We start from the raw sequence: 13,367 nt of genomic DNA, 5'->3' as shown, positions 1-13,367 counted from the left end.
CTCGTAATCCATCCCCGAGATGGGAAGGATGTCTGCTGTTTGATTACAAACTGGCACGACTAGACTGGCTTTACTTTGGCATGTGTGGAGGAAAATCTACCATTTACTGTTAGTAAGGGGTCTATTGAACACAGCAACCATCTGTGATATATAGTGCGAATATTGTTTTCAGTAATAACTAGTTAGATCCTATTATCAGCATTCTCATGTACAGTAATATTTCATGTCAGAAACATACTGCACAGACAGGCTGTCCAAACACACAGACACGGACACAGACACATGCACACACACAGACACGGACACACACACACACACACACACACACACACACACACACACACACACACACACACACACACACACACACACACACACACACACACACACAGACACATACACACATACACACACAGACACACAGACACACACACACACACACAGACACAGACACAGACACAGACACACACACACAGACACAGACACATGCACACACTGTCTCCTATCTGCTCCTCCCACGTCCTCATTCTCAGCAGCTTGTTTATATTCAGTTTGCATGAGTGTTGCTATGTGAAATTTAAGGGAGAAGGATGCATATTGTTTCCATGTATACACCATTTTTAATAGTCTTCACAGATGTTTTTATACAGTGCCACATTCCTTTTCTGTTGGCAGGAATCTCCACCACAGGCAGTCAGCAAGCAGTGTTTAGCAACACACTCTGAAAAACAAAACAAACTCTCCTCACTTCTCTTCCTCTCCCAGCATGCTCCACCAGGCTCCACCAGGAAGTACAGCTCTGATTGGCTGGCTGCTTTACTAATTCCTCCCAAAACAAAAAAAACACCCAGTCATCAGCTGATCTGGAACTCCAACTCCAACTGAAAACAACTACGGTGTACCAGCTGGTCAAGTTGATATTAGAAGGGTAGGACCCTAAAGGCATAAAGGCCTCTTTAAAGGCCATTAAAGTTAAAGGACTTGCTGGACTCTCTTTACGTCTACATAGCAGTCAAATAGGAATGGAGAATAAGGAGCTGGATGAATAGAAACAGGAACTGAATGAAAGTGAAAGTGTGGAGTGAGTTAGAGGAGAAGTGGATGAGGAGGAAGGAGGAAGTGACCGTGGCACCCGCAGGATAACAAGTAAATGATGGACAATAGTCGGGAGGTTTTGTCTAACAACGGCTCTTCAGAAATACACAAGGTTATAAACACTGGTGAGTAGTGAGTTTTTTGGAACTTGTCTGTGTTATGCTCTGTTCTAACTACCGTAACTTGGTTCTAACTACCGTAACTTGGTTCTAACTACCGTAACTTGGTTCTAACTACCGTAACTGTGTCAGGACTTTAATAAACATTGTTTCCTGAGTCTGTTATTGGTTTATTGTGTAATCCTAAATTGCGGCATACGTGCCTTGTCAAGCTGGGCCTCATTGATGACATGAGTGTGACGTGAACGTGTTCAGTTACAGGAAAGGAAATATATTGCTACACTAAAGACGCCACAACATCAGTGTAGATTTTTACATGAAATGCTCTCTGGTTAGCTTTTAATGACAACCAGAAGTCTAACCAATCAGACCCATGTGGTCTCATGCAGACCAGCAGTCTAACCAATCAGACCCATGTGGTCTCATGCAGACCAGCAGTCTAACCAATCAGACCCATGTGGTCTCATGCAGACCAGCAGTCTAACCAATCAGACCCATGTGGTCTCATGCAGACCAGCAGTCTAACCAATCAGACCCATGTGGTCTCATGCAGACCAGCAGTCTCACCAATCAGACCCATGTGGTCTCATGCAGACCAGCAGTCTAACCAATCAGACCCATGTGGTCTCATGCAGACCAGCAGTCTAACCAATCAGACCCATGTGGTCTCATGCAGACCAGCAGTCTCACCCAACCAGAAGTCTAACCCAATGTGGTCTCATGCACAGTGATATGATGCATACCACCTACACAGCACTGCATCCTAAATGGCACCCTATTCCCTTTATAGTGCACTACTTTTTGACCAAGGGCCCTATAGGGAATAGGGTGCCATTTGGAACACACACCACATGATAGGAACCTGTTTCAGTCATTTTACAATTAAGAGTACAGATTATTGCGTGGGACAATGTACAAAGGTTTTTGAGAAATATCATTTGAAAAAAATAGAACTTTATTAAGTAAATGTACTTATTGGGTTCTCTTAATGTTAATAAGATAGATGAAAATGAAATGATTTAAAGGTTATTTCTTGATGTAATTTTTTTTTTGTTCAAATGTACAGATTTTTAGGTTGTTTCATTAGATTTGGGGTGGGATGGGGTCGGCAGAAATTCTGGCCCAAAAAAATGGGGTCCTGAAAAAGTTTGAATATCACTAATCTTATTATCTATCATTTAATTCTCAGTTCTCAGTGTCAGGACTGTCAGAATGACACTGTTCGGTCTCTGATGCCAGCTAATTGCATTGTCACTCCGTTTAATGTGTGCGCAGTGGCATTCATAAGTCTCTTTATGACTCAAATGATTGTCTGCCTTCAGAAAGCATTCATCTTGACGTCGTCCTTTCATTAAGAAATGGACATCACCTGCTCTGATCATGTTATCAGCAGGCCTTTCTCTATAGGCTTCTATGCATGTAGGACTATATCTCTTTGCTCATCCTGACAAACACGTAACGCTCTGGTCATTTCCATGTGAAAGGACCCATGAGCAACAACACATGAAGTTCATAGGAGCATGTCAGATTGGGTGTGAAATGAAAACTGAGTCTTTTTTATTTAATTTTTTAGGTAAACCATTTTACATCCTAACAATTAGGAATGACCAAAGGCTTTGATTTCTGGTCAAACAGACGGAAAAGGGGTCTTAGAAAACATCTATCAGAAAAAGTCTTAAAATGTATTAGAAATACAGTGGGGGAAAAAATTATTTAGTCAGCCACCAATTGTGCAAGTTCTCCCACTTAAAAAGATGAGAGAGGCCTGTACTTTTCATCATAGGTACACGTCAACTATGACAGACAAATTGAGAAAGAAAAATCCAGAAAATCACATTGTAGGATTTTTTATGAATTTATTTGCAAATTATGGTGGAAAATAAGTATTTGGTCACCTACAAACAAGCAAGATTTCTGGCTCTCACATACCTCACAGATTTCTGGCTCTCACAGGCTCCTCTGTCCTCTGTCCTCCACTCGTTACCTGTATTAATGGCACCTGTTTGAACTTGTTATCAGTATAAAAGACACCTGTCCACAACCTCAAACAGTCACACTCCAAACTCCACTATGGCCAAGACCAAAGAGCTGTCAAAGGACACCAGAAACAAAATTGTAGATCTGCACCAGGCTGGGAAGACTTGAATCTGCAATAGGTAAGCAGCTTGGTTTGAAGAAATCAACTGTGGGAACAATTATTAGGAAATGGAAGACATACAAGATGTCAGATGGGGTGATGTGTATGCGGCGGTGAAGTCAGGCGCAGGACACAGAGGATCAAGATGACTACTTTACTTCAAGTAAACACGCACAAAACAAAAGTCTCCACAACACTGGAGGAGTAACACGTGCTGTGCGTAAAAGGCGAACTATAATTGCCGAACATCAAACAGGACAAAATGACAATAACACACAAAGGCCAAACGTAAAACAAGGGAACTTATATGTTACACAATCAACACAAAATAAGAAACAGATGTATAAACTAGACAACACAAGACAAACACCGAAACATCGATCGGCAGTAGCTAGTACTCCGGGGACGACGAACGCCGAAGCCTGCCCGAGCAAGGAGGAGGAGCAGCCTCGGCGGAATCCGTGACAGTACCCCCCCCTTGACACGCGGCTCCAGCCGTGCGCCGACCCCGGCCTCGGGGACAGCCAGGAGGACGCGGAGCAGGGCGAGTGGGATGACTCCGGTGGAACTCCGTCAGGAGGGAGGGATCTAAGATGTCCCTCCTAGGCACCCAGCACCGTTCCTCCGGACCGTACCCCTCCCACTCAACGAGATACTGCAGACCCCCCATCCGACGTCTCGAATCCACGATGGACCGGACTGAGTACGCCGGAGCCCCCTCGATGTCCAGTGGGGGCGGAGGAGTCTCCCGTATCTCATTGTCCTGGAGTGGACCAGCTACTACCGGCCTGAGGAGAGACACATGGAACGAGGGGTCGATAACCTGTAACATACCTCGTTCAATCTCCTCAGGACTTTAAATGGCCCCACAAACCGCCGACCCAGCTTCCGGCAGGGCAGGCGAAGGGGCAGGTTTCGAGTGAAGAGCCAGACTCGATCTCCAGGTGCATACACTGGACCCTCACAGCGGTGCTGATCGGCGCTCGCCTTCTGCCTACGGATAGCCCGCTGCAGATGGACATGCGCAGCGTTCCATGTCTCCTCCGAGCGCCAAAACCATTCATTCACCGCAGGAGCCTCGATCTGGCTCTGATGCCAGGGTGCCAGAACCGGCTGATACCCCAACACACACTGAAAAGGGGTCAGATTCGTAGAGGAGTGATGAAGGGAGTTTTGGGCAATATCTGCCCAGGGGATATACCCCGATCACTCCTCCTGCCGGTCCTGGCAATAAGACCTCAGAAACATACCCACATCCTGGTTCACTCTCTCCACCTGCCCATTACTCTCAGGGTGGAAACCCGAGGTAAGGCTAACCGAGACCCCCAAGCGTTCCATAAACGCCCTCCAGACTCTAGAGGTGAACTGGGGACCCCGATCAGACACTATATCCTCTGATCCTAGTGCCGGAAGACGTGAGTAAACAGGGCTTCAGCAGTTTGTAGGGCAGTAGGGAGACCCGGCATTGGGATGAGACGACAGGCCTTAGAAAACCGATCCACAACGACCAGAATAGTGGTATTCCCCTGGGAGGGGGGAAGGTCCGTGACAAAGTCTACCGATAGGTGAGACCACGGCCGTTGTGGAACGGGTAGGGGTTGTAACTTCCCTCTGGGCAGGTGTCTAGGCACCTTACACTGAGCGCACACCGAGCAGGAGGAGACATAAACCCTCATGTCCTTTGCCAATGTTGGCCACCAGTACTTTTCACTAAGGCAGTGCACTGTCCGGCCAATACCAGGATGTCCAGAGGAGGGTGACATATGAGCCCAATAAATTAGTCGATCACGAATCTCGAGCGGCACGTACTTCCGCCCCTCCGGACACTCTGGAGGAGTAGGGTCGTATGTAACGCCTGCTCGATCTCCGCATCGACCTCCCACACCACCGGTGCCACCAGACAAGACTCCGGCAGTATGGGAGTGGGCTCAATGGACCTCTCCTCTGTGTCATATCGCCGGGACAGGGCGTCTGCCTTACCGTTCTGTGACCCTGGTATATAGGTGAGCTTAAAGACAAACCGGGCCAGAAACATGGCCCACCTAGCCTGACGAGGGTTCAGTCTCCTAGCTGCCCGGATGTACTCCAGGTTACGATGGTCAGTCAGAATGAGAAAAGGGTGTTGAGCCCCCTCAAGCCAATGCCTCCACACCTTTAGGGCTTGGACCACAGCTACCAGCTCCCTGTCCCCCACGTCGTCATTACGTTCCGCCGGGCTGAGCTTCTTAGAGTAAAAAGCACAGGGCCGGAGTTTAGGAGGCGTGCCTGAGCGTTGAGACAGTACAGCCCCAATACCAGCCTCTGACGCGTCCACCTCCACTTGGAACGCCAAAGAGGGGTCCGGATGTGTCAGCACCGGAACCGAGGTGAACAGGTCCTTCAGTTGTCTAAACGCCCTGTCCGCCTCAGCCGACCACTGCAAACGCACCGGGCCCCCCTTTAGCAGGGAGGTGATGGGAGCTGCTACCTGTCCAAAACCCCGGATAAACCTCCGGTAGTAATTGGCAAAGCCCAAAAACCGCTGCACCTCCTTAACCGTGGTAGGAGTCTGCCAATTACGCACGGCTGAAACGCGGTCAATCTCCATCTCCACCCCTGACGTGGACAACCGATGGCCCAGGAAGGAGATGGACTCCTGGAAAAACAGGCATTTCTCCGCCTTCACATACAAGTCATGCTCCAACAGCCTACCCAACACTCGACGAACCAGGGCCACATGCTCGGCTCGTGTAGCAGAGTATACTAGAATGTCGTCAATATACACCACTACACCCTGCCCATGCAAATCCCGGAAAATATCGTCCACAAATGATTGGAAGACTGAAGGAGCATTCATTAACCCGTATGGCATGACGAGATACTCATGGTGACCCGAGGTGGTACTAAATGCTGTTTTCCATTCATCTCCCTCCCTAATGCGCACTAGGTTGTAGGCGCTCCTGAGATCCAATTTTGTGAAGAAGCGCGCTCCGTGTAATGACTCCATCATACTCGCAATCAGAGGGAGAGGATAACTGTATTGAACAGTGATCTGATTGAGACTACGGTAATCAATACACGGGCGCAAACCTCCATCCTTCTTCTTCACAAAAAAGAAACTTGAGGACGCAGGAGAAGTGGAGGGCCGTATGTATCCCTGTCTCAGAGACTCGGCGATGTATGTCTCCATAGCCGCCGTCTCCTCTTGAGACAGAGGATACACATGACTACGCGGAAGTGCAGCACCTGCCTGGAGGTCTATCGCACAATCCCCCTGTCTATGAGGTGGCAATCGCGTCGCCCTCTTCTTACTGAACACGAGTGCCAAATCATCATACTCAGGAGGAATGTGCAGTGTGGGCATTTGGTTCGGACTTTCCACCGTGTTCGCCCCTACGGAAACACCTATACACCGCCCGACACACTGATCAGACCACTCCCTGAGAGCCCTCTGTTGCCACGAAATGGTGGGGTCATGAGAGATTAACCAAGGAAGCGCCAGCACCACGGGAAACGCAGGAGAGTCGATCAGATACAACTATATGATTTCCTCATGACCCCCCTGCGTCTTCATCTTTAGTGGCGCCGTGAACTCCCTAATTAAACCTGATCCCAAAGGACGGCTATCTAGGGCATGAATAGGAAAAGGCACATCTACTGGTAGGAGGGGAATCCCTAATTTAACACAGAAATTACGATCAATAAAATTCCCAGCTGCGCCTGAATCGACTAGCGCCTTATGCTGGGAATGAGATGAAACCTGGGGAAATTAAACTTGAATACACAAGTGGACAACAGAGAGCCCTGGGTGAGTTGGGCGCCTACTCACCTGAAATGACTCATCAGTGCGTGACCTGTTGCCTCGATCCCCAGGAGACCCTCCCCAGCACTGAGCCGCAGTGTGTCCTCTACGGCCACAGTTGGTGCAGGGGACGGCCTCTCTCCGGGTCTCTCTCCTCCTCTCTCTAGCACCAGCACCCCCAAGCTCCATAGGGCTCGGCTCGGAGGTGCTGGGGGATGGAATGGACGGCCCCAACTCCGGACGTCCGCGGGTAGCCAGCAGGGTATCCAGACGGATCGACATGTCCACCAACTGATCGAAGCTTAGGTTGGTGTCCCTGCAGGCCAACTCTCGGCGAATGTCCTCTCGTAGGCTGCACCGATGGTGGTCGATGAGGGCCCTCTCATTCCACCCCGCATTAGCCGCCAGAGTCCGGAAGTCCAGGGCGAACTCTTGTGCTCTCCTCTTCCCCTGTCGGAGGTGGAACAGACGCTCCCCCGCCGCTTTACCCTCTGGGGGATGATCGAAAACCGCCCTGAAGCAGTGGGAGAACTCCGCATAGCTGATGGTGGCGCCGTCTATTCCCCTCCATTCGGCATTGGCCCACTCCAATGCCTTGCCGGATAGACAGGAGATGAGGGCGGAAACGCTCTCGTATCCCGAGGGCGCCGGGTGAATGGTTGCCAGGTAGAGTTCCACTTGAAGTAGGAAACCCTGACACCCGGCTGCGGTGCCATCATATGCCCTCGGGAGCGAGAGCCGAATCCCACTGGACTCCGGAGATGGAACGATGGGTCTGACCAATGGTGGTGGTAGAGTAGGAGGAGGTGTGGGCAAGCCTCCTCTTTCCCATCGGCTCAGAGTGTCCATCACATCTTGCATGGCGGTGCCAAGTCTACGGATCATGGCGTCCTGGCTGCTGACCCGATCCTCCAGAGACTCAGTTACCACCGCTGGTCCTGCTGACTCCATGGTTGGTGTGTTATTCTGTCAGATGGGGTGATGTGTATGCGGCGGTGAAGTCAGTCGCAGGACACAGAGGATCAAGATGACTACTTTACTTCAAGTAAACACGAACAAAACAAAAGTCTCCACAACACTGGAGGAGTAACACGCGCTGTGCGTAAAAGGCGAACTAGAATTGCCGAACATCAAACAGGACAAAATGACAATAACACACAAAGGCCAAACGTAAAACAAGGGAACTTATATGTTACACAATCAACACAAAATAAAAAACAGGTGTACAAACTAGACAACACAAGACAAACACCGAAACATCGATCGGCAGTAGCTAGTACTCCGGGGACGACGAACGCCGAAGCCTGCCCGAGCAAGGAGGAGGAGCAGCCTCGGCGGAATCCGTGACACAAGACAACTGATAATCTCCCTCGATCTGGGGCTCCACGCAAGATCTCACCCCGTGGGATCAAAATGATCACAAGAACGGTGAGCAAAAATCCCAGAACCACACGGGGGGACCTAGTGAATGACCTGCAGAGAGCTGGGACCAAAGTAACAAAGCCTACCATCAGTAACACACTACGCTGCCAGGGACTCAAATCCTGCAGTGGCAGACGTGTCCCCCTGCTTAAGCCAGTACATGTCCAGGCCCGTCTGAAGTTTGCTAGAGTGCATTTGGATGATCCAGAAGAGGATTGGGAGAATGTCATATGGTCAGATGAAACCAAAATTGAACTTTTTGGTAAAAACTCAACTCGTCGTGTTTGGAGGACAAAGAATGCTGAGTTGCATCCAAAGAACACCATACCTACTGTGAAGCATGGGGGTGGAAACATCATGCTTTGGGGCTGTTTTTCTGCAAAGGGACCAGGACGACTGATCCGTGTAAAGGAAAGAATGAATGGGGCCATGTATCGTGGGATTTTGAGTGAAAACCTCCTTCCATCAGCAAGGGCATTGAAGATGAAACGTGGCTGGGTCTTTCAGCATGACAATGATCCCAAACACACCGCCCGGGCAACGAAGGAGTGGCTTTGTAAGAAGCATTTCAAGGTCCTGGAGTGGCCTAGCCAGTCTCCAGATCTCAACCCCATAGAAAATCTTTGGAGGGAGTTGAAAGTCCATGTTGCCCAGCGACAGCCCCAAAACATCACTGCTCTAGAGGAGATCTGCATGGAGGAATGGGCCAAAATACCAGCAACAGTGTGTGAAAACCTTGTGAAGACTTACAGAAAACGTTTGACCTGTGTCATTGCCAACAATGGGTATATAACAAAGTATTGAGAAACTTTTGTTATTGACCAAATACTTATTTTCCACCATAATTTGCAAATATATTCATAAAAAATCCTACAATGTGATTTTCTGGATTTTTTTTTCTAATTTTGTCTGTCATAGTTGACGTGTACCTATGATGAAAATTACAGGCCTCTCTCATCTTTTTAAGTGGGAGAACTTGCACAATTGGTGGCTGACTAAATACTTTTTTCCCCACTGTACATCAAAACACAATAATGTTGAAGTAAAGACCCCTGTCAACTAATATCAACACTTACATTTAGTTTTTGGAGAATTTCTTCTGCCTTCTGTAGGTTTAAGGAACATTGCCTTGTGCCTTAAAATTCCGTCACCAAAAACCCATATATCTTTAAGATATTTTCAAATTTCTCTCCCTCATCAGGAGGGAGGATAACGTTCATAGAAGTAACAAGTAAAAGTATACCTATCAATTAGTTAGAGTGTTTTTACTGATATCAATTTTGTTTATGAATTATTAACTGATTAAAACTCGGAATTTATGCAATTGATTTGGCTTCAATGGGAAATCATAGTAGTCACACACCTACAATTGGGCTCACATGTTTGGACAGTACAGTAGAGTACAGTAGAGTTCAGTTCAGTAGAGTTCAGTACAGTAGAGTTCAGTACAGTTCAATAGAGTTCAGTACAGTACAGTAGAGATCAGTTCAGTACAGTAGAGTAGAGTAGAGTACAGTAGAGTTCAGTACAGTAGAGTACAGTACAGTAGAGTTCAGTACAGTAGAGTACAGTACAGTATAGTTCAGTACAGTATAGTTCAGTACAGTAGAGATCAGTACAGTAGAGTTCAGTTCAGTAGAGTTCAGTTCAGTAGAGTTCAGTTCAGTAGAGTTCAGTTCAGTAGAGTTCAGTACAGTTCAATAGAGTTCAGTTCAGTAGAGTTCAGTACAGCACAGTACAGCACAGCACAGTTCAGTACAGTAAAGAAAATGCAGAGTATAGTTCAGTGTAGTACACATTAGAGCACACTAGAGTAGAGTTCACTATAATGTACTCTAATCTCTACTCTACTCTACTCTACTCTACTCTACTCTACTCTACTCTACTCTACTCTACTCTACTCTACTGAACTGTACTCTACTCTACTCTACTCTACTCTACTGTACTGTACTCTACTCTACTCTACTCTACTGAACTGTACTCTACTCTACTCTACTCTACTCTACTCTACTCTACTCTACTGAACTGTACTCTACTCTACTCTACTCTACTCTACTCTACTCTACTCTACTCTACTCTACTGAACTGTACTCTACTCTACTCTACTCTACTCTACTGAACTGTACTCTACTCTACTCTACTCTACTCTACTGAACTGTACTCTACTCTACTCTACTCTACTCTACTCTACTCTACTGAACTGTACTCTACTCTACTCTACTCTACTCTACTATACTGTACTGTACTCTACTGAACTCGACTCTACTGTACTGTGTTCTACTGTACTCTACTCTACTCTACTGAACTGTACTCTACTGTACTCTACTCTACTGTACTGTATTCTACTGTACTCTACTCTACTCTACTCTACTGTACTGTACTCTACTCTACTGTACTGTATTCTACTGTACTCTACTCTACTCTACTGTACTGTATTCTACTGTACTCTACTCTACTCTACTCTACTGTACTCTACTCTACTCTACTGTACTGTATTCTACTGTACTCTATTCTACTCTACTCTACTGAACTCGACTCTACTCTACTGTACTCTACTCTACTCTACTGTACTGTATTCTACTGTACTCTATTCTACTCTACTCTACTGAACTCGACTCTACTGTACTGTGTTCTACTGTACTCTACTCTACTCTACTGAACTGTACTCTACTGTACTGTATTCTACTCTACTCTACTCTACTGTACTGTACTCTACTGTACTGTATTCTACTGTACTCTACTCTACTCTACTGTACTGTATTCTACTGTACTCTACTCTACTCTACTCTACTGTACTCTACTCTACTCTACTCTACTGTACTCTACTGTACTCTACTCTACTCTACTCTACTGTACTCTACTCTACTGTACTGTATTCTACTGTACTCTACTCTACTCTACTGTACTCTACTCTACTGTACTGTAATCTACTGTGCTGTACTCTACTCTACTCTACTCTACTCTACTGTACTCTACTGTACTCTACTGTACTCTACTCTACTCTACTCTACTGTACTGTAATCTACTGTGCTGTACTCTACTCTACTCTACTCTACTCTACTCTACTCTACTCTACTGTACTCTACTCTACTCTACTCTACTGTACTGTAATCTACTGTGCTGTACTCTACTGTACTCTACTGTACTCTACTCTACTCTACTCTACTGTACTGTAATCTACTGTGCTGTACTCTACTCTACTCTACTCTACTCTACTCTACTCTACTCTACTGTACTCTACTCTACTGTACTGTAATCTACTGTACTGTATTTTACTGTACTCTACTCTACTCTACTCTACTGTACTCTACTCTACTCTACTGTACTCTACTCTACTCTACTGTACTGTATTCTACTGTACTCTACTCTACTGTACTCTACTGTACTCTACTCTACTGTACTCTACTGTACTGAACTCTACTCTACTGTACTGTATTCTACTGTACTCTACTCTACTCTACTCTACTGTACTCTACTCTACTGTACTGTACTCTACTCTACTGTACTGTATTCTACTGTACTCTACTCTACTCTACTCTACTCTACTGTACTCTACTCTACTGTACTGTAATCTACTGTACTGTATTCTACTGTACTCTACTCTACTGTACTCTACTGTACTCTACTCTACTCTACTCTACTGTACTGTATTCTACTGTACTGTACTCTACTCTACTCTACTGTACTCTACTCTACTCTACTCTACTGTACTGTACTTTGATGTCCAAACTTGTGAAACGTAGACGTCTATGATTGGTTCAGATTTTGTCTTGTTTGGAGCAGAGATCATTAAAATAACAGCCATTGTGTAGAATTATACCCAAATATGCAAAGGAGGATATTGCATATTTCTATCTTTGTGTACCTATTTAGGATACAACACCATGAAGATAATTAATATCCACAATTATGCATTCGTGTGTAGTACAGATCAGGGACCCATGATGAATTTCCGTTACCGCAATTCCGTTACTGGGTGTAAATCCACTTCACACACTGTATTTTAATAACCAAAAGTAAATGTGTCATGTAATAGCTGACACCCATTCTTTCTGCAGACGTCGTTGAATCCGGAGTAGATATTTAGGTTAACCTATTCATCATAGTTCCATGATAACTGATGTTTCATCTGTCCAGTGTATGGCCCATGTTGGACAGGTTCTGTTCTGTTCTCCCCTCCTCTCTTACTCCAACCAGATGGCTGTCACGCAAGCCATCCCTCACACACAACAGAACAGGCTAATTCCCCATTATTCTCCAGCTAATGGGGTCATTAACAACCTCTCTGATAATTAAATGTAGACTTCCGCCAATCTGCCAGTTTGTGTTGGTTAACATGGCGTATCGCTCACAATCAAAATGGTGCCATGGCGGATGGGATGCTGTGTTTTATTGTCCTCTTTGACTAACTGGCATAGCTATAGATAAATTGTCATGTAATTTGACAGCTTGGAAGTTTCTAGGCAGAACTCCAGTGATCATTGATAGACATTTGATGCGTTATTAATAAAATGCATCCAATTTTGGTGTGATTGTATTGTGATTGTATTGTGATTGTACGGCTGTTTTTCTCGGTTTCCTCTACATGCCTTTAATATTGTATATATTAATATTAATATTAGCATATTGATGCCTTACTCCTTCCATTTATGTTTTCCTTTGTAAATGTCTGAGTCCCAAATGTCACCCTATTCCCTACATAGTGCACTACTTTTGACCATGACCCATGGAGTGCCATTTTGGGACTCAGCCAATATCACGGCCATAATGACTGTGTATAACACATTTGTAACCCCATCACTTTGACACTGTT

At 46.0% G+C, this 13,367-nt stretch overlaps 1 protein-coding gene across 1 annotated transcript in view; it reads left to right on the top strand.

Annotated features, from left to right (window-relative positions):
- The first annotated feature begins 860 nt into the window (after nucleotides 1-860).
- The window catches only part of LOC311130218 (uncharacterized protein), a 170,646-nt gene continuing 158,139 nt past the window's right edge, over nucleotides 861-13,367 (top strand). Inside the window, exon 1 of the mRNA XM_084162916.1 lies at nucleotides 861-1,227. The gene's annotated coding sequence lies outside the window, so the exon portion shown is untranslated. The remainder of the gene's footprint in view (nucleotides 1,228-13,367) is intronic.

The sequence above is a fragment of the Coregonus lavaretus genome (assembly GCF_964263955.1).
Source record: "Coregonus lavaretus genome assembly, chromosome: 6".
Lineage (NCBI taxonomy): Eukaryota > Metazoa > Chordata > Actinopteri > Salmoniformes > Salmonidae > Coregonus > Coregonus lavaretus.
This window is presented reverse-complemented; position numbering and strand designations above follow the sequence as displayed.